A 19,071-nucleotide genomic window follows, 5' to 3' on the forward strand; every position below is an offset into this window, starting at 1 on the left:
TAAATGATAATCTTTCTGGGTAGCATATCCTAGGTTGCAGGTTTTTCCCTTTCAGCACTTTAAATATATCACATCACTCCCTTCTGGCCTGCGAAGTTTCTGCAGAGAAATCAGTTGATAGACTTATGGGGGTTCTCTTTTAAATGACTGTCTTTCTCTTGCTGCCTTTAGAATTCTCTATCTTTAACTTTTGTCATTTTAATTATGATATCTCTTTGTGTGGGTCTGTTTGGGTTCATCTTGTTTGGAACCCTCTATCCTTCCTGTACATGTTTCCTTCTTTGGGTGGGAAAATTTTCAGCCATAATTTCTTCAAATACATCTTTGATCCCATTCCCCCTCTCTTCTCCATCTTAAACCCCTATTATGTGTAAGTTGGTGCATTTTATATCATTTCATATATCTCATATGTTGCTTTCATGTTTTTTCATTTTTCCAACTCCCGTTCTGACTGGGTGATTTCCGTTATTCTATTTATCTTCCAGATCACTTATTCATTTTTCTGTGTCATTCAGTTGGCTATTCATTGCTCTACATTGTTTTTTATCTCAGAAATTGAATTATCTTTTTTTTTTTAACTGGGTCATATTTATGGTTTCTAGTTCCTTGTTACAATGGTCTGCATTTATATCAATAACCTTTCTTAATTCAGTTAGAATTTTTATTACCTCCTTTTTGAACTTGATGTCTGGTAGACTGATAATCTCTGTTTATTTAGTCTTTTGGGGTTTTTTGTTGTTGTTTGTTTGTTTGTTGCAAAACATTGTATTACCAGGGCTGTGGTAGCTTGTATACAGCAGGTATTCAATACCTTCATACCAGGCACAGCCTTGTATCCCACAAATTTATCTTATAGATATTCTCAAAGGAGTAGGTGGAGAGGTGCATAAAGTTTGTGAGCTTGGTGGTGAGACAGTGGTTGAACAGCCAGAGAGATGAAAGAGTGTAGGGCTGGTTAAGTGGGGAAGCAAGAAGAGAGTAATAAGAATGTTCATTTAATGAGTTTCCCCTCCACTCCCCCAACATCCCATCCCCTCCCAAACAAGTCATTCAACAATAATCATGCATTCATTTCTTTGGGGAATAAGGTAAACCTCAGATTACAGAACCAAGGCAAATAATTTTGCAGAATTAGAATGTGTTCATGAAACAAGTCACAATTCAGCTGGATTAGACTTCAACATGGAGATGACTGTGTTCCTCCAAATAACCTTCAATTTAGGAAGCTTACACTCCTCCAGTATGTGGAAGGACAATAAATACACTTCCTCTTGCTCTCAGTCCCTGAGGGAAAAGTCTTCTCTCTTGATGGACCAACACTATTTCTTTTTCGCTGTTCTTTTCCCTTCTCCTTTCCTTGGTTTCCGCTTTCCACAAATCTTCTTCAGATGCAGCTGCTCATCCTGAAAGTCCTGATGCTCGTCTCTGTAGAGGTCAAGAAAATATAGTGCTCCCATGAGTGCAAAATAAGTGTTGTGACTTAGATACCAGTCATAAGTCTCCTTCCTATTGGCCAAAGGCTGCTCACTAAACAGCTTCACCACTTTCATGGATTTGGAATCAGTAGGTCTGGCAACTTCACCAAACAACTGGGCACTCAGATGACTCATGTGAAAGGCATATTCTGAAACTGAAGACATTTCTTGAGCAGCAAGGAGAAAGAGTCCCTAGTCATGGCCTTCCTCTCCTTCACACCCCTTCTTTCAGGGGTTTTGTCTTGCTCTTTTAATTTGGAAGAGCTCCTCTGCCTTTTATTTTACTTAACTTTCTCTGTCTTTATGAATTTAGGAGAAATAGTTATCTGTTGTGTTCTTGAAGGGGTATTTTTATGTGGGAGCATCCCTATGTAGACTGTGTGTATCCAGTGTCTTTGGTGCAAGGGCTGTTTTTGATGTGGATCCCAACCTTGTCTTTCTTCAGGGTGCGCTGGTCACTTTCAACTTGATAGGGGTTGTAGTTAGTACTGGAGGATCTAAAGTCTTCACAGGGTGTCAGGTGGACTTCCTCTCTGTTCTGTAATGGTCACTGCCCTGTCACTGCTCCCCAGTTGCCTAAGCAGAAGCCCTGAGGATTGGGATTGAACAAGCTCTGTTCTCTTTGAATGCATATTTTGCCTCAGAGAAGGGGAGTGCTGAAGTGAGATTTGTGCACTCAGAGCCCTGATTTTCTACATGTATAGGTGTCCATGGCTCAGCTCAGATGCAGCCCAAGGTTGGGTCTCTTCCCCTGTTATGGGCACCCTAGATCTAGTGCAAGTTTGTGGTGTGAAGTGGGCAGGGCAAGATCATACATTAGGCTGGGGCTGGGGGTCAGTGTGTTGCGGCTGCAGGAATTGAGGTGGCTGTGCTGCTGTCAGAGGTCAGTGCCAATCACGTTGGCACTGATTGAGCTACACCAAAGTTTGCTGCCAGTGCCCTGCCTGGATCATACCCCAGAGTCCCCCAAGCCTCCTCTGAATCCCTAGATTGAGTCTTGTCCCAAAATCTGTCTGTACAAGTTCCCGTGCCAAGCTGCAGCATGGAGTATGTGGGGCCAGAGCATTTGCTCACCTAGGAGTAGGACTGTGGCTTCCTGACATGGTGGTTCCCAAGGTGCTCCTTGAGTAAGCACCAACAATGGTTGTCATCATCCCACACCCTGGGCCATCCCTGTATCCCTAGATTGAGTCTTTTCCCAGGGCCTGTCTGCCCCAGATCCAGTGCCAAGCTGTGGCATGGAGTGGGTTTGGCCAGAGCACTCACTCAGTTGGGAACAAGGGACCTTGGTGTGCTGGTCACAGTGGTCCCTGTGGTGCTGTTTGGATAAGTGCTGACAATGGTCGCAGCTTGCTCCACCTGGACCACACCCCAGGCCCCTGGGGTATCTCTGCATAGCTAGACCAAGTCTTTTCCCAGGACCCAGGGCCTGGATCCCACACCCCACTCAGATTGGGGAGCACCTCTAGGTGGCAGCCAGCTGCCAGTACAGAGCTCTTTTTGCCATTTGTTGACAAGCTGCATACTGTTCGTGTGCAACCGTACACTGTTTGTGAGTGGAGTCTAGGCTTTTCCAGTCCCATCTGTCTCAGTGTTTCTCCCAGCAGACAGGGGAGCTTGTATCCTCTGTGTAGAGCCTTAGGACTGGGATGCCCAGTCTGTGGCTCGACCCACTCACTCCCCCAGGGTGAGGGTCTGCCGGAGTGGACCTTCTTTTCCTTACGGATCCTTCTCAGGGTGCAAGTCCCAACACTTTGCCTTTTTTCCATCCTACCCAGTTACATGGAAAACTTTTTTGCAGCTTTTGTTGTATAGGAGTTCTTTGCCAGTTTCCAGTTAGTTTTCTGTGAGAATTATTCCACATGTAGATGTAGTTTTGATGTGTTTGTAGGGGGAGGTGAGATCCATGTCTTCCTCTTCCACCATATTGATTCAGCCTTCTCTCAGACTTTTGAACATAGATTGCAGAATCAAAATTCACTTCCACCCTGTACTGGGTAATGTTGGGCAAATCACTTAAGTTCTCTGTGATATAGTTATACCATGAGTCATATGAAGATAATAAAATTACTTTCCTTATAGATTTTTAAAATAATGTGAATTAATATTAATAAAATGCTTAGAACAGTGGCTCACATATAGCAAGAGCTATATAAATGTTTGCTATTTTAAAATCAATTACATAGCAAGAATAAATTCCAATAAGGTATGCTTTATACAGTATAAAAAGACTGATAGAATTGTGTTTGAGTTCTCATAGACTCAAAAGAGAGAGCCAGGAGATGATTGTGTGTGTGTGTGTGTGTGTGTGTGTGTTCGCGCATGTGCATGCGTGTATGTGTATGTTTGTCTATTTTGGCTCCTTCTTTAATATTGCAACTCTAGTTCACACTCCATTTAGCTAACTGAAAGATGTTTACACTTCCTTTAAGGCTGTTGCTCTTCCAGTCCCTCTGGCAGCAGATATAAGAGAATAACATCCTGCTTTGTGTGGCCAAAGATACCTCGGCTGCAAAAATGTTGTGCTGAATGCGTCTGAGGCAATAAAGGATGGGCTGCTCTAAGACTGTATCATGTTTGAAAGAAGTTTAGTCTTTACCTATCCATTTTCCATGCAGTTAGCTATTATCCTAAAACATTCCTAAACTCCCAGAATGCAGTCAGCAGCTTCAGGAACTGGCAACATTTATAAGCTCCAAGTAAGTGGTTTCATTCTGTTGATCCCCAGTTCCAAAGGATACATGCGGGTTTTGGTCACAACTGGAAACATTTGAATTTATATTTTAAGTGGAAACCTCATTTGCCATTTTAATGTACATGAAGATTGTAACAATTTTATGGAAGGGATATCTAAGAGAGTTTTATAAAAGTTAAAGACTCAATAGGTGATTTATTCCAACATTTTCCCCATTCCTCAATGATTTAGCATAAAGGACAGTAAAACTTCTAGTATTTTCATTAGGGTTATAAAAGTAGAACCTCTTCCCTGTCCTGGTCCCAATTCTTTTCAAAATGTTTGGGAAAAGGACAGTTCTCTATAAATTAGTTCTTTTTACAATAATTATGTATTAAAACCATCCCAAAGCTCAGTGACTTACTTCTGTCATAGTCTGCAGATCTCTAAAGTTGGGCTGATCTTGGCTAGGATAAGTTGGACTTGGCTCCAATATGTAGGTTGGGTTCAGATCTACTTCACATCTCTCTTGTCTTCTTTGGACTGGCAGTAATACATATTTAAGGCATTTCCCTTCATACTGAAATACAGGAGTGTGAGAACACAAGCTCTACAGTATAAGCATATTTCAAGGGTCACACCATACTATTCTCTAATATCCAATTTAAGTCAAGTGGGAAAGTACATTCTGCCCACCATAGTATTAAGCTGGGGATGGGTATAAAAAGGAGTATTTGTTGAAAAATAATTTTGCAAGCTACACAAACAAATCTGGATAACCAACTCAGTTTTCAGAGTAAGAAGTACCAGGATGATTGTTTCCAGGGCTTGATATTGGTTCAACTTGTCTTTAAGAAGTATAGACAGGGAACTTCCCTGGTGGTCCAGTGGTTAAGACTCCGTGCTTCCATGGGATGGGGCATGGGTTCGATTCCTGCTCGGGAAACTAAGATCCCACATGCTGCAGGGCATGGCAAAACAAAACAAAACAAAAAAAGAAAAAAGAAGTACAGACACATGTACTTTGTTAAAATATACTCTCTTCTCAAGGCCCTTGGCCCACACACTCCTTGCATCACTGTAAACACTTGGTGCCAGAAAATCATCCTTGATTCATGCCTTGGGCCATAAAAACTTAAAACGGCTTCTACTCTTCTCTAAAAACTTATTCTTCAATCTTCTGGCTTCTTCCTACCACTCTTCATACCATGAAACCATAATCCATAATTATCAGAAATCTCTAAATTGCCAATCCAAATAGTTTTACTTTAAGTCTTCTGAATTCAAGAAAGTTTAATGAGTTATTACTTTATGAACCATAAACTGCAATAGATGGTGGAGATGCAAGACGGAACCACACTGTTATGATCTCTGCTCTCATGGAAAGTAAATATAGTTGGGAATACAGACAGATAGGCTATTGTATATTACCATATGAAAACTTCTGTGATAACAGATGAGCAGAGCAGGAAAGGTAATGGAAGAGAGGTATCAGTAGAAGAAAATTGGGGTTCTGGCTTTAGGAAGTGATATCTAAATTGATACTGGAAAGATGGGTGTGATAAAAGGATGGGATGTGTATATGTGAGTGGGTTAGGGTTCTCTAGGCCAAAGAACCCCAAATGTATTGAAGTCAATAAATGTTAAATGCTTGAAAAAATGAAAAATATAGAATTCATTGGTTCAACTAATTTATCCTTTAACAAATATTTACTGGGTTCCTGGAATGTTCTAGACACAGTTCTAAGTGCTGGGATTCAAGCAGACAAAACATAAAACCACAAAAAAATATTGTGTGTGAGATAGTAACTCTTCTGGAGAAAGTTCAAACAAGAAGGGTAATATAAGTCGTCAGAGTGAAAGTCAGATTCCATTTTAAATAAGTAGGTCAAGGAAAGGCCTCACTAAGAGATTGACTAAAGAGATGAGAGAGCAGGCATATAAAGAATTAGGCGCACAGCACTCCATGCACAGAAAAGAGCAAGTAAAAGGCTTGCAGTGAAGGTAGTGGTTGGTGCATTCCAGGAACAGCTAGGAGGCCTGTGTGATTGAGTAAAGTAAGGAGCAAGAGAGTGATGCGATTTGACCTATGTTTTAATAGGTTCATTCTGACAGCTTGGTGAAAAATAGGATGTCGAAAATGTGTAAGTTAGATAGTATAAATGATGTAACAAACCCCCAAATCTCAGGGGCTTAATAAAATATGTATTTATCATTCATAACAAAACCCAATGTGGATGTTTCTGGGTGGGCAGGTTTCTTGATCACTCTCTTCCAATTAGTGACACAGGGGTCCATATTCTGTCCATCTTGCAACGGAAGGGTCTTCTGCAAAAACACTCCACGGTTTCTGGAGAAGAGGAAGAGAGCATAAGAAATGAGTACTGCATAATTAATAACCTTGCCTTCCATGGGCTAGAATTATCCACATGGCTCCACCTATTTGCTAGGAGTCGGGGAAATTTAGTTCTTGGCTGGGCATTCACCTTCAAGTAAAACATACACATAAACCTAGCCATTTCTACCATATGAAATAAGAACAAAGGGAGGAAAATCAGTTTGGAGGCTATTGCAATAATATGTGTGTGAACAGATAGGGATTAGACTAGAAGCCTTACAATGGAAGTGGTTGTAATCTGGATATATTTTGAATATAGCACTAACAGGATATGCTTACTGATTTGATGTGGAGTGAAAAGAAAAGGGGAGAAATCAAGATTGACTTTAAGATACTTGGCCTAGGCAATAGGAAGAACTAAATGTCCATAATAGAGATGATGAAGAATTGTATTTGGATTTGTTAAATTTGACTTGCCTACTAGATATTTAAGGACAGGTAAGCACTATGCAGTTGGATTAGTGTGCAATACATGGGACAGGTCTTGGATGGACATAAACATTTGGTGATATATAGCCTATTCATAATATTGGAAGCCATAAGTCTTGAGAAAGCTTAGGTGAAAACAGAGGTTCAAAAAGAAGGCTTGAAGAAGATGAAAAATCAACACAGTAAACAGAAGGAAAGCAACAATTAAGGTAGGAGAAAAACTAGCAGATGTGACACTCTGCAAGTCAAATGAAGAAAGTGTTTCAAGGAAAATAGCATGACCCATAATGTCTATTGCCAATGATAGGTTCAATAAAGTGAGATCTAAAAATTAGCTGTCAGATTGGGGTCTGAAGGTCATTGATTTCCAGTTCTGGTAGAAAGGTGGGTGTAAAAGCCTGACTGGAGTGGGTTCAAAGAAAAAGAAACATTGGAGGCAGTGAATATAGACACCTTTTTGGTGAGTTTTGCTGTAAAGAAAAATAGAGAAAGGGACTAGTAGTTATAGGGCAAAATAAAAAGGAGCATTCACTTGTTTTTAGATAAAATTGTGGGGCAATTAAGTGCATGTTTGTATGTTATCAGAAATGATCCAGAATGCCAAGGAAAAGTTCATGATTAAAAAGAGGAGAGAACTGGTGGTGTGAGATCCTTCATTATACAAGAAGGTATGAGATCTAATGAATAAGTAAAGGGTCTGGCCTTAGCCAAGAGCATAGAAAGAAGAGGAAAGATTGAGTAGATGGTGGTGGGTGAATAAATATGGCAGTCAGAGTCCCAGGAGGTCTTTTCCAATTGCTTCAGTTCTTGCACTAAAATAGGAAGCAAGGTTGTTATCTAGGTGAGTGATGATGGAGGATGAGTTGCTGAAAATTGAGCAAAATAAATAGTCATTTAGGAATGTGAAAGAATGAAAGCACTAGAGGAAAGTAGTGTGATTGCCTGACAACATTAAGGGCCCACTTGAGTTTAAATTAAGATTGAGGCATTGCCAATTAAGTGCCAGGAGGAGAGAAGAGGGCAAGAGAAATGAGGGTATATGTAAGGAAATGAGGGTATATGTAAGGAAATGATTATGATAATGGGCCATGGAATTAAGCCAGATATGATAATAAGTAAGGATTTAGGGGAGTGAGGAAAAATGAAAACATGGTGGGATGTTTGAATGTGTCGAAGAAGTTGGAGTTGAGAAACTAGCTGTAAGTCTATGCCATGGTGCTGCAAGAGTGAGAGATTCTGAATTGATATTATGGAAAGAGTTGAGTTATTGGTAACAGCAAGGTCTAACATACGACGTTAGCAGTGGGTGACTGAAAAAAGGCAGAGGCCAAAATCATTGGAAGGGAGCTCAAAACATGGAGACACTAGGGTATCAGTAGGATCATCTATGACTATGTGGATATTGAAATCCTCAGAAATTACATCAGGAGTGTTATTGAAAAAAATGACAAGCTTACAAATGAAACTTTTAAGCAAGGAGGGAGAGGGACCCATTTCATCTGTTAAAACGAAAACCAAAAAAACCTATAACATGGAGGGGTACTGGGTGAGATAGATGATCTGAGTCTCAAAGCTGGGTGTTTTCTGGAAGAAAGGAGAACCCACCACATTCTAGAAGGGAGCTGACTTAACTCTCAATTGTTTAAGGAAGCAACTGAAATCTTGTCTTCCTGATGAATCCAGGAGCCACAGAGCCTGTTAGTTTCTTACCTGTAATCTTCAATATTTTCAGTTTAGAATGTAGTGTTATATATGCCTATATCTATATATTCTATCACATGAGCATAATACCACACCACAATTGAGAGAGTCACCATCCTGAGTTCAAAGTCCAGTTCTATTAGTGACCAGCAATTTACTTCACTTCTCATGTCTCATCCCCCTTTCAACTAAAAGTGAAGTAATAATAGTACAAAGCTCAGGGGTTGTTATGAGGACTCAGTAAATTATGTAAAGCCAATGAAGCAAATGCTAAGTTAACTTACACAATATTGAGTTCGCAGACAATTTAATAGTTTAACATACATTGTGAATTTTTAAGAGAGAGCTGTATTATCTGAAATAGAAGAGATTTGAATCCACACAGATACACATTTGAATTCTATCTCAGCTTCTTACCAGTTATGCCATATTGGGCAAGTTATTTAATCTTTTAAAAATAGATGCATCTATTTTACAGAGTTGATGAGAGTGAGATGGCTTAGAACACAGAGGCTAATTCTTATTTCATGTATGAACTAGATTAGGTTTGTCACTTGATATGTATTATAACATGTAAAGCATATGTTTTAATTATTAGATAAAATAATCTAGCAGGTTACACAGAACCTTCAGTGGGGGCATATATAAGCAATGGTGGAGTGTAAAAATAGTGGTTAAACATTATTTATTTGAATATTATCACAGAAGCATGTCTGGCTAAAATTTTTGTCTAAATTATAGATAAGCTATCTATAAGTCATATAATTTCCTACCTGGGGTCCTACTTCACTGAAAAGAAAAAAAAGTTTATTGTGGAACTCCATCTTCTTTTTTGTACTCCCTGTTCCATGTGCCTCAACAGTAAACAGCATAATTAAAAAAAGATTTTAATGGATGTAAACTTACCCTTTATCCAGATTAAATCCCTGTTAACTCTGGGGTGAACAACTGGTTTCTTTCTTCTGACAGGGAATTATGTCCTAAAGATATCCATCAGTCTACAGCCCCTCCTCCATCTCCTGTAACTGTCCCTTTGTTCTGAGCAGTGGTTCCATTATACACTGCTGGAGTATGTATGACACCAACACCTGGAAACACTTTCTTATTCAGGAGTCGAGTGTTAAGGCTTTGAAGGCTCAAGAGTTCAGTGGATGTTTATGAGAAGAAATCTGAAGGACACACCATTGGCCCCTAGTGTGATAGAGCTGTTTAGATACTATTCTCATTTTTGGACTGAAACTTCAAGTATATACAGTTGAGGAAAACTGGGAATTCTCTGAGTTTTATTCTATGAAATAACAGGAATAATTGTTATGACAAAAACATAATGGCTAAAAAAATGACTGGAAGCTATTCTGAAGAAATAGTTTTCATCTCTCAATAAAATAATCCAGGAAGGATTAGAGGTGAATTCTTTAAGACCACAATGTTTCTCACTCTTATTAGCACTTTGTAATTTAACTATCCTGCTTGGAACTAGACAAAGATGACTTGCAGTATGGATAATGTATAACTTTAGTGTTCAGTAATCACATGTACTATCAGACAATACATAATGTTATTTGTGTTTTATATTTTAAAGTGGCATAGAAAGTACTGAGTAAAAGAATTCATCAGAAGCGTTGACAAGATTTTTAATTCCTTCTGTTTCCTTTGGTATTTTTCTTAAATAGGATATATAAGCAATGTAACCCATATGTAAAACACATCTCAGTTTATGTTTATTCTGCTTTTTTATTGCACATTTGAAAATTAAGAATTCAATGTTCTAATATTAGCTGTCATCTTAACTGTGATAAAATTAATAATTCATCGAAATGATATCAAACAAATGGTGCCTTTTTTTGTTCTAGATGAGGAGTCCTTTCAGCTTTGAGAAACTACAACTGGTAAATCTATTTCTTTTATTTTAGGTCAAATATTTAAACATTTAAGCTATAATTTTAATGTTTTAATTTTAAATATATAAATCTGCATATATCACAAGTGATGCTGAAAAAACCACCTTTCTCTTGTTATAGTTGGTTGTTCCTGCCCTTGCTCATTTCTTGGCAGATAAGCATTCTTTAGAAAAAAGCACAATAAAAGTGTCATGTTTTGGAAAAGTTGAATATAAATGATTTCTTCTTGGGTTCTGGTCAATGTTGTGCTCTGCCTTTTACAGGCTAGAATTCACTGTAGTGAGTGATGGATACAATAGTCAGAGTTTGAAATTTTTTTCTGAGAATAATTATATATTTTCTGAGAAAAAGACTTTTTGTGAATCTATTTGAATGTGCTTTAAGTTAAAATATTGTGATCTTAAAATATTTTCAGTTAAAAATGTGATTTTTAAAAATGTGATTTTTAAAATACTTAAGTTCAAGATTCTTCATATTTTTCCTCATTTTTTTTTTTTTTGCCGTACACAGTCCTCTCACTGTTGTGGCCTCTCCCATTGCGGAGCACAGGCTCAGCGGCCATGGCTCACAGGCCCAGCTGCTCCATGGCATGTGGGATCTTCCCGGACTGGGGCACGAACCCGTGTCCCCTGCATCGGCAGGCGGATTCTCAACCACTGCGCCACCAGGTTAGCCCTTTCCTCATTTTTTTAAGGAGAGAAACTCTGTCTCTTTCTAATTTATAGTTATTGTTTTGGGGATCCTAGGATTGGAAGTGATAACAGTTTATTAAAATCCCACCTGGGGCTCCCTGGTGGCACAGTGGTTGAGAATCTGCCTGCCAATGCAGGGGACATGGGTTCGAGCCCTAGTCTGGGAAGATCCCACATGCTGCAGAGCAACTAGGCCCGTGAGCCACAACTACCAGGCCTGTGCACCACGATAAAGAGTGGCCCCTGCTTGCTGCAACTAGAGAAAGCCCTTGCACAGAAAAGAAGACCCAACACAGCCAAAAATAAATTAAAATGTTACCATTCTTTCATTCCCACATTTTTGTGGGGGAAGGGAGAGTCACCAGGAGGCATTTGTGGTGTAGAGCAAAAGATTACAGCCCAGAATTCACATAGGACCCTAAATAATTCCAATATAAGTGGTCCACTCAGGGTGATGATCTATCCCAACTGGACTAGATTACCCCAGCATTGTTCTTAATACAAGTAGTAAACATTAAGAGCACCCCCTTTAACTCTTGAACGTGTTTGGGTTTGGATGATAATACAGTCACCCTACCCATAGACCACATTTTGAGAAACACACAATCCTTGTCTCAATAAAGCATAGCTCCCAAGTTTCGAAGAAGCATTTCGATGTTGTAGATTAGAACTGGCTGTCAAGTTAACAATCAACTTCTATACCTTGAAAGGGTTGTCTTCTTCCTGCTCCTCCCTCCCTGCTGACACTTACCAGTGTCGTCTTTGCTGTGTTCAAACCCCATTAGTTTATGTTTGGATTATTCAAATAAGCATGTACTTCAAAGATACTAGCACTCACACTAAAATGTAGAGTTTTTCACTTAGCTGATTTACTTTCAAGTACATAAACAGATTCTCATAGGTTTACAGGCTATGTGCAAAAGACCCTGATAAATTTGCCAATCTGAACAAAATAAGAGGACATATTAAAAACAGGAATTTACGGTCTTCTATCCTTTCCTCCTACTTTTGACAAATTAAGTAGGTGTCTTCACAGCAAAGAGAAGCTGTCCAAAAAGTTTTTCCTCCTCATTTAGTAGAACTTGTTTCATTATAATAACTAATTTATCACAATTTTCTCTTTAAGGATTCTAATTCAACAACTATTGAGTCACTGATACATAGGATCTAACACAGCTCCTTCCATTGATGCCAAGAAAATATAGTCCATTCTCTTGAGAAGAACATAATCTAGTATAGCAAGTGGATAAACATTTCTTTAAACTGTGATGTATGTTATATTGGAGTCATATGTAAAATGCCATGGGAACACAAAAGTTGGTTAAACTCATTTGATTTTTACCTTAAGAAATGCAGCAGCATCTTTTTTCATAGACAGATAGGTAATGGAACATTTTGCCAGGGAATCCATTAACAGCCAATTCTAGTTGAAGACAGTACTGATGTTTCACAAAAATGAGATTTTTCATTGAAGCTTGATTTGACCAACAACATTTGTTGAATAAGGACCAACTATGGGCAAACTATTTTCCTTGGCAATGAAGGTGATATAAAAGTCATACTCTGCCCCCCAAATGCTTAAAGAAATACATGTAAAGAGAAGAGCTTAGTTATTAAGACACTAGGTTTGAGACAAAGACAAATTTCCCATTGGCTGGGAAAAAAACATGACAATCTGTAATAATGAAGGTCATATTCCAGCTTTGACTTTATAAGATTTTGTAGATTTGTCTGCAAGAATTTTTCTGTGATAACTTTCTAATCAAAATATTCATTGAATAAAATGTTCTGACAAAGATAATGAATGACTCATTGATCTTTTCTGTTCTCTTGGGTTTTGTTTGTTCACTTTACACATACTGGAATATAGGTCTATGCCCTACTCAGTAATTCATTTTATTTAGGGCCCCAACAGTCTCCCCTGATGTGACCATACTTCATATCCCCGGGCCTTATGCACATATTTTTGCAATTTAACAATCCCTAATTAACTACACATGCTTTCTAAATATAACTACACATGCTTTCTAAATATTCTTCAATGTCTAGTATGCTCTACCATTTCACATTTGATGAAGCAAGAACCTGCAGGGCAAAGACCATAGGTTTTGTGAATTCTTCATTTATGTTTCCTACCCATATGTGGCCTTCAGTAGATACTGGACCACCTTTTTATTATATCAAACTGATTTGAGGGATTGAGAAGTCTCAAGAATCTGAAGTCAGGCATTATGGGGGAATAACAGATCTGCTCACTAATTAAACATTAGTGAAGATACTATAAAACTAGAGAAAAAAAGAGGCAGAACACTCTTTGCCGTAAATTGTAGCAATATTTTTTTGGCTCTGTCTCCTAAAGGAATAAAAAAAATAAATGGGTCCTAGTTAAAGTTAAAATTACTGGCCAATATCACAGATGAACATAGATGCAAAAATACTCAACAAAATACTAGCAAACCAACTCCAACAATACATTAAAAGGATCATACACCATGATCAAGTGGGATTTATCCCAGGGATGCAAGGATTCTTCAATATCCACAAATCAATCAGTGTGAAACACCACATTAACAAACTGAAGAATAAAAATCATATGATCATCTCAATAGATGCAGAAAAAGCTTTTGACAAAATTCAGCATGATAAAAGCTCTCCAGAAAGTGTGAATAGAGGAAACCTACCTCAATATAATAAAGGTCATATATAACAAACCTACAGCTAACATCATTCTCAATGGTGAAAAGCTGAAAGCATTCCCTCTAAGATCAGGAAAAAGAAAAGGATATCCATTGTCACCGCTTTTATTCAACATAGTTTTGGAAGTCCTAGCCACAGTAATCAGAGAAAAAAAAGAAATAAATCTAAAAAAGAAATAAATCTAAATTGGAAAAGAAGAAGTAGAACTGTTACTATTTGCAGATAACATACCATACACAGAAAATCTTTTAAGATGCTACCAGAAAACTACTAGAGTTCATCAATGAATTTGATGAAGTTGCAGGATACAAAATTAATACACAGAAATCTGTTTCATTTCTACACTAACAACAAAAGGTCAGAAAGAGAAATTAAGGAAACAATCTAATCTACCACCACATCAAAAAGCATAAAATACCTAGGAATAAACCTACCTAAGGAGACAAAAGAACTGTACTCTGACACTGGTGAAAGAAATCAAAGATAACACAAACAGGTGGAAGGATATACCATGTTCTTGGAAGAATCAATATTGTTAAAATGACTACACTACCCAAGGCAATCTACAGATTCAATGCAATCCCTAACAAATTACCAATGGCGATTTTCACAGAACTAGAATAAAAAACTTTAAAATTTATATTGAAACAGAAAAGACCCTGAATAGCCAAAGCAATCCTGAGAAAGTAAATGGAGAGGAAGGAATCAGACTCCCTGACTTCAGACTATACTACAAAGCTACTGTAATCAAAAAGTATGGTACTGGCACAAAAACAGAAATATAGATCAATGGAACAGGATAGAAAGCCCAGAAATAAACTCATGCACTTATGGTCAATTAATTTATGACAAAGGAGGCAAGAATACACAATGGAAAAAAGACAGTCTCTGCAATAAGTGGTGCTGGGAAAACTGGACAGCTACATGTAAAAAAATAAAATTAGAATATTCTCTAACACCATACATAAAAATAAACTAAAAATGGATCAAAGAACTAAATGTAAGGCTGGACACCATAAAACTCTTAGAGGAGAACATAGGAAGAACACTCTTTGACATAAATCACAGCAATATCTTTTCTGCTGCATCTCCTAGAGTAATCAAAATAAAAACAAAAATAAACAAATGGGACCTAATAAAACTTAAAACTTCTGCACAGTGAAAGAAACCATAAAGCAAAAATGCAATCAACAGAATGGGAAAAAATATCTGCAAATGAAGCAACAGACAAGGGATTAATCTCCCAAATGTACAAACAGTTCATGTGGCACTATGTGAAACAACTATGTGAAAAACCAACCTAATCAAAAAATGGGCAGAAGACCTAAATAGACACTTCTCCAAAAGAGATATCCAGATGGCCAACAGACACATGAAAAGATGATCAAAGTCACTAATTATCAGAGAAATGCAAATCAAAACTACAATGAGGTATCTCCTCACACCAATCAGAATGGCCATCATCAAAAAGTCTACCAACAATAAATGCTGGAGAGGGTGTGAAGAAAAGGAAACCCTCCTACACTGTTGGTGGGAATGTAAATTGGTAAAACTATTATGGAGGACAGTATGGAGGTTCCTTAAAAAACTAAAATTAGAGCTACCATTTGATACAGCAATCCCACTCCTGGGCATATATCTGGAGAAGACTGTAACCCAAAAAGATAACACACACTCCAATGTTCATTGTAGCACTATTTACAATAACCAAACAATGGAAGCAACCTAAATGTCTATCAACAGAGGAATGGATAAAAAAGTTGTGGTACCTATATACAATGGAATATTACTCAGCCATAAAAAAGAATGAAATAATGCCATTTGCAGCAACATGGATGAACCAAGAGATTATCATATGAAGTGAAGTCAGTCAATGATAAATATAATATCACTCATATGTGGAATCTAATTTTAAAAAATACACAAATGAACTTATTTACAAAATAGAAACAGACTTACAGATATTGAAAACAAACTTATGGTTACCAAAGGGGAAATGTGGTGTGGGGGAAGGATAAATCAGGAGCTTGGGATGGATATACACACACTACTACATGTAACATAGATAACCAACAAGGACCTACTGGGTAGCACAGGGAACTATACTTAATATTCTGTGATAACCTATATGAGAAAAGAATCTATAAAAGAATGAATATATGTATATGTAAAACTGAGTCACTTTGCTGTACACCTGAAACTAACACAACATTGTAAATCAACTATACTCCAATAAAATTAAAATATAAAAAATAGATAATAAAAATAATAAAAGCTTTTGCACAGCAAAGGAAACCATCGACAAGACTGAAAAGACAACATACCAAATGGGAGAAAATATTTCTAAATGATGCAACAAACAAGGTGTTGATACCCAAAATGTGTAAACAGCTCATATAACTCAATATTGAAAAAATAAACTCAATTAAAAATAGAAATGAATAGACATTGTTTCCAAAGTGGAAACGCAGATGGCCGACAGGCACATAAAAAGATTGCTCAACATCACTAATCATCAAGGACATGCAAATGAAATCCACAATGAGATACCAACTCACACCTGTCAGAATGACTATCATCAAAAACAACCCAAATGACAAATGTTGGCGAGTACGTGGAGAAAAGAACACTTGTACACTGTTGGTGGGAATGTAAATTGGTGCATCCATTGTGGAAAACAGTATGTAAGTTTCTCAAAAAACTAAAAATAGAACTACCACATGACCCAAAAATTCCACTCCTGGGTATATATCTGAAAAAAACCAAAAATTGGAAAGATACATGCACCCCAATGCTCATAGCAGCATTACTTACAATTGCCAAGATATGGAAACAACCTAAGTGTCCATCAACAGATGAATGAATAAAGGAGATGTGATCTATATATATATAAATATATATATATGTGTGTGTATATATATATCACACACACACACAATGGAATACTACTCAGCATAAATGAAGAACGAAATTTTGCAATTTGCAGCAACATGGATGGATTTGGAGGGCATTACGCTAAGTGAAATAATTCAGAAAGAGAAGGACAAATACTGTATCATATCATTTATATGTGGAATCTAAAAAATACAACAAACTAGTGAATATGACAAAAAAGAAGCATATGCACAGATATAAGAAAAAACTAGTGGCAGGGGCAAGTGGGGAGTGGGAGATACAAACTCTTGGGTATAAGATAGGCTCAAGAATGTACTGTATAACACAGGGAATATAGCCAATATTTTGTAATAACTGTAAATGGAAAGTAATCTTTAAAACTGTATAAAAATAAAAAATTTAAAAACATATTTTGTGTTACAGTATGCAAGTGCTACATTCTGAATGTTTATGTTCCCCCAAAATTCGTATGTTGAAATCCTAATGCACAATGTGATGATATTAGTCAACGGGAAGCTTTGGGGGTGATTAGGTCATGAGATTGATGTCCTTATAAAGGAGACCATAGAGAGCTCCCCTGCCCACTTCCACCCTGTAAGGATTCAATGAGAAGTCTGCAAACTGGAAAAGGGCCCTCACGCAACCATGCTGGCACCCTGCTCTCAGATTTCTAGCCTCCAGAACCATGAGAAATAAGTTTCTGTTCTTTATAAGCTACCCAGTCTCTGATACTTTGTTATAGCAGCCTGAATGAACTAAGACAGACTGGTACCTTTGAGCACACGGGAGCTATAAAGATGAAGAAGATACTAGTAAACCAAGCAGTTATAGTTCATGCTTAGGAATCACATTTCAAGTGATGTTGGGTCAAAAATTGAACAAAATTTCTCTTCAGCATCAAACATTCTCTCATTTGTTTCTTTCTCTCTGAGGCAGATAAATAAAAGCTAAAATGAAGATCTTTGATAGTGTATGATTGAAAAATGTGTCTTACGGAGACAGGAACATTGCCATTGTCTAGTATAGAGCTTAGGTTCTCAGGACTACTATGCAGAATTATTTTCTTCCATATACCCTCACAGTATAATAAGATCCCATAATATTTAAAACTGGCAAGTCAAATTTGCTTAGGAAATTTCAAAATTACAAACTTTTTGATCAGACGTTTTTCTCTTCCTATCAACTACATACATTTATTGAGCTTCATTTTTTGTTAGTATCAAAAGCTATTGATTTGCAAGATAAATATTGAGCTGACCTTGCTTTCACCTCGGTTTATATTTACTTCTTAAGTCAAATCTAGAAACTGATCTGACAGCAGTCAATATTAGTTTAAAATTCTTAAAATAGCAGTTTGCTGTAAGGTAATAATTCAGTATTTTATAGATTCTGCCTCAAAGAAATAACAAGGCAATGTAAGTTACCAATTTGCTAGATAAAACTATTTCTGTGTCATCTGGTTTCAAACATGAGGATCTCACTCATGCCAAAGAACATCTTTAATGTATCTTCTAATCTCTGACCCAAAGTATTTCAAATACTTTATCCTACTTGCTCGTGGCAATTGAACACCAGCATCTTGCTTTGCTTCTAATTATAATTAAGCTATATAATTATTCTCTAAATGACTGATGCTTTCTGTTGGGCCCAGTTCCCTCTGGACTGAATTTTACCTAGAGGTATAATAAATATAGTCAACAGCCATAATGGACTTTGGAAGTTAAAGGTAATAATATATTTGTTACCTCATTAATCAGCTTGTTTTTATCGTTTCAGAGTCTAGGAGATATAAAGCCACAGGTCAAATTTTGCATATATTTATACTATAGAGAAAGAAGGTAAGCTTAGGGGCCTGGTCATAACCAAAGCAATATATTCTACAATTTATTACTTTTGTTAAGGCCATAGCACTCATCTTTTACTTACACTATGTCCCAGTGCTTTGGGGGATGGATGACATACTCATACTACAGAATTCCATAATGCAATCACCTAAAAGGTATTTTTTTAAAAAAAACTTAAACCTTAATTTTCCACCTAAGTAACAAATAAGGAAATTTTGTTTTCGAAATAACCTATACCCAATTATGTTCTAAAGAAACAGGTTGTAATATAAAAATATATTTAATCAGACAACCATTTAGGAATTGAGTCTAAATAGCATGGAGATAGATGATGAGGTCAAAACAAAAAACATGTTATATAGTTT

General features: G+C 37.1%; 1 pseudogene across 1 annotated transcript; it reads right to left on the bottom strand.

The window, feature by feature from the left end:
* Positions 1–1,055: 1,055 nt before the first annotated feature.
* On the bottom strand, positions 1,056–1,640 carry LOC114897021 (annotated as a pseudogene). Its single transcript, XR_003793979.1, has one exon. The product of XR_003793979.1 is annotated as a 28S ribosomal protein S33, mitochondrial pseudogene (transcript).
* Between the last annotated feature and the right edge of the window lie 17,431 nt (positions 1,641–19,071).

Source organism: Monodon monoceros, unplaced genomic scaffold (assembly GCF_005190385.1).
Source record: "Monodon monoceros isolate NGI ecotype Baffin Bay Population unplaced genomic scaffold, NGI_Narwhal_1 Super_Scaffold_16, whole genome shotgun sequence".
NCBI classification, from domain to species: domain Eukaryota; kingdom Metazoa; phylum Chordata; class Mammalia; order Artiodactyla; family Monodontidae; genus Monodon; species Monodon monoceros.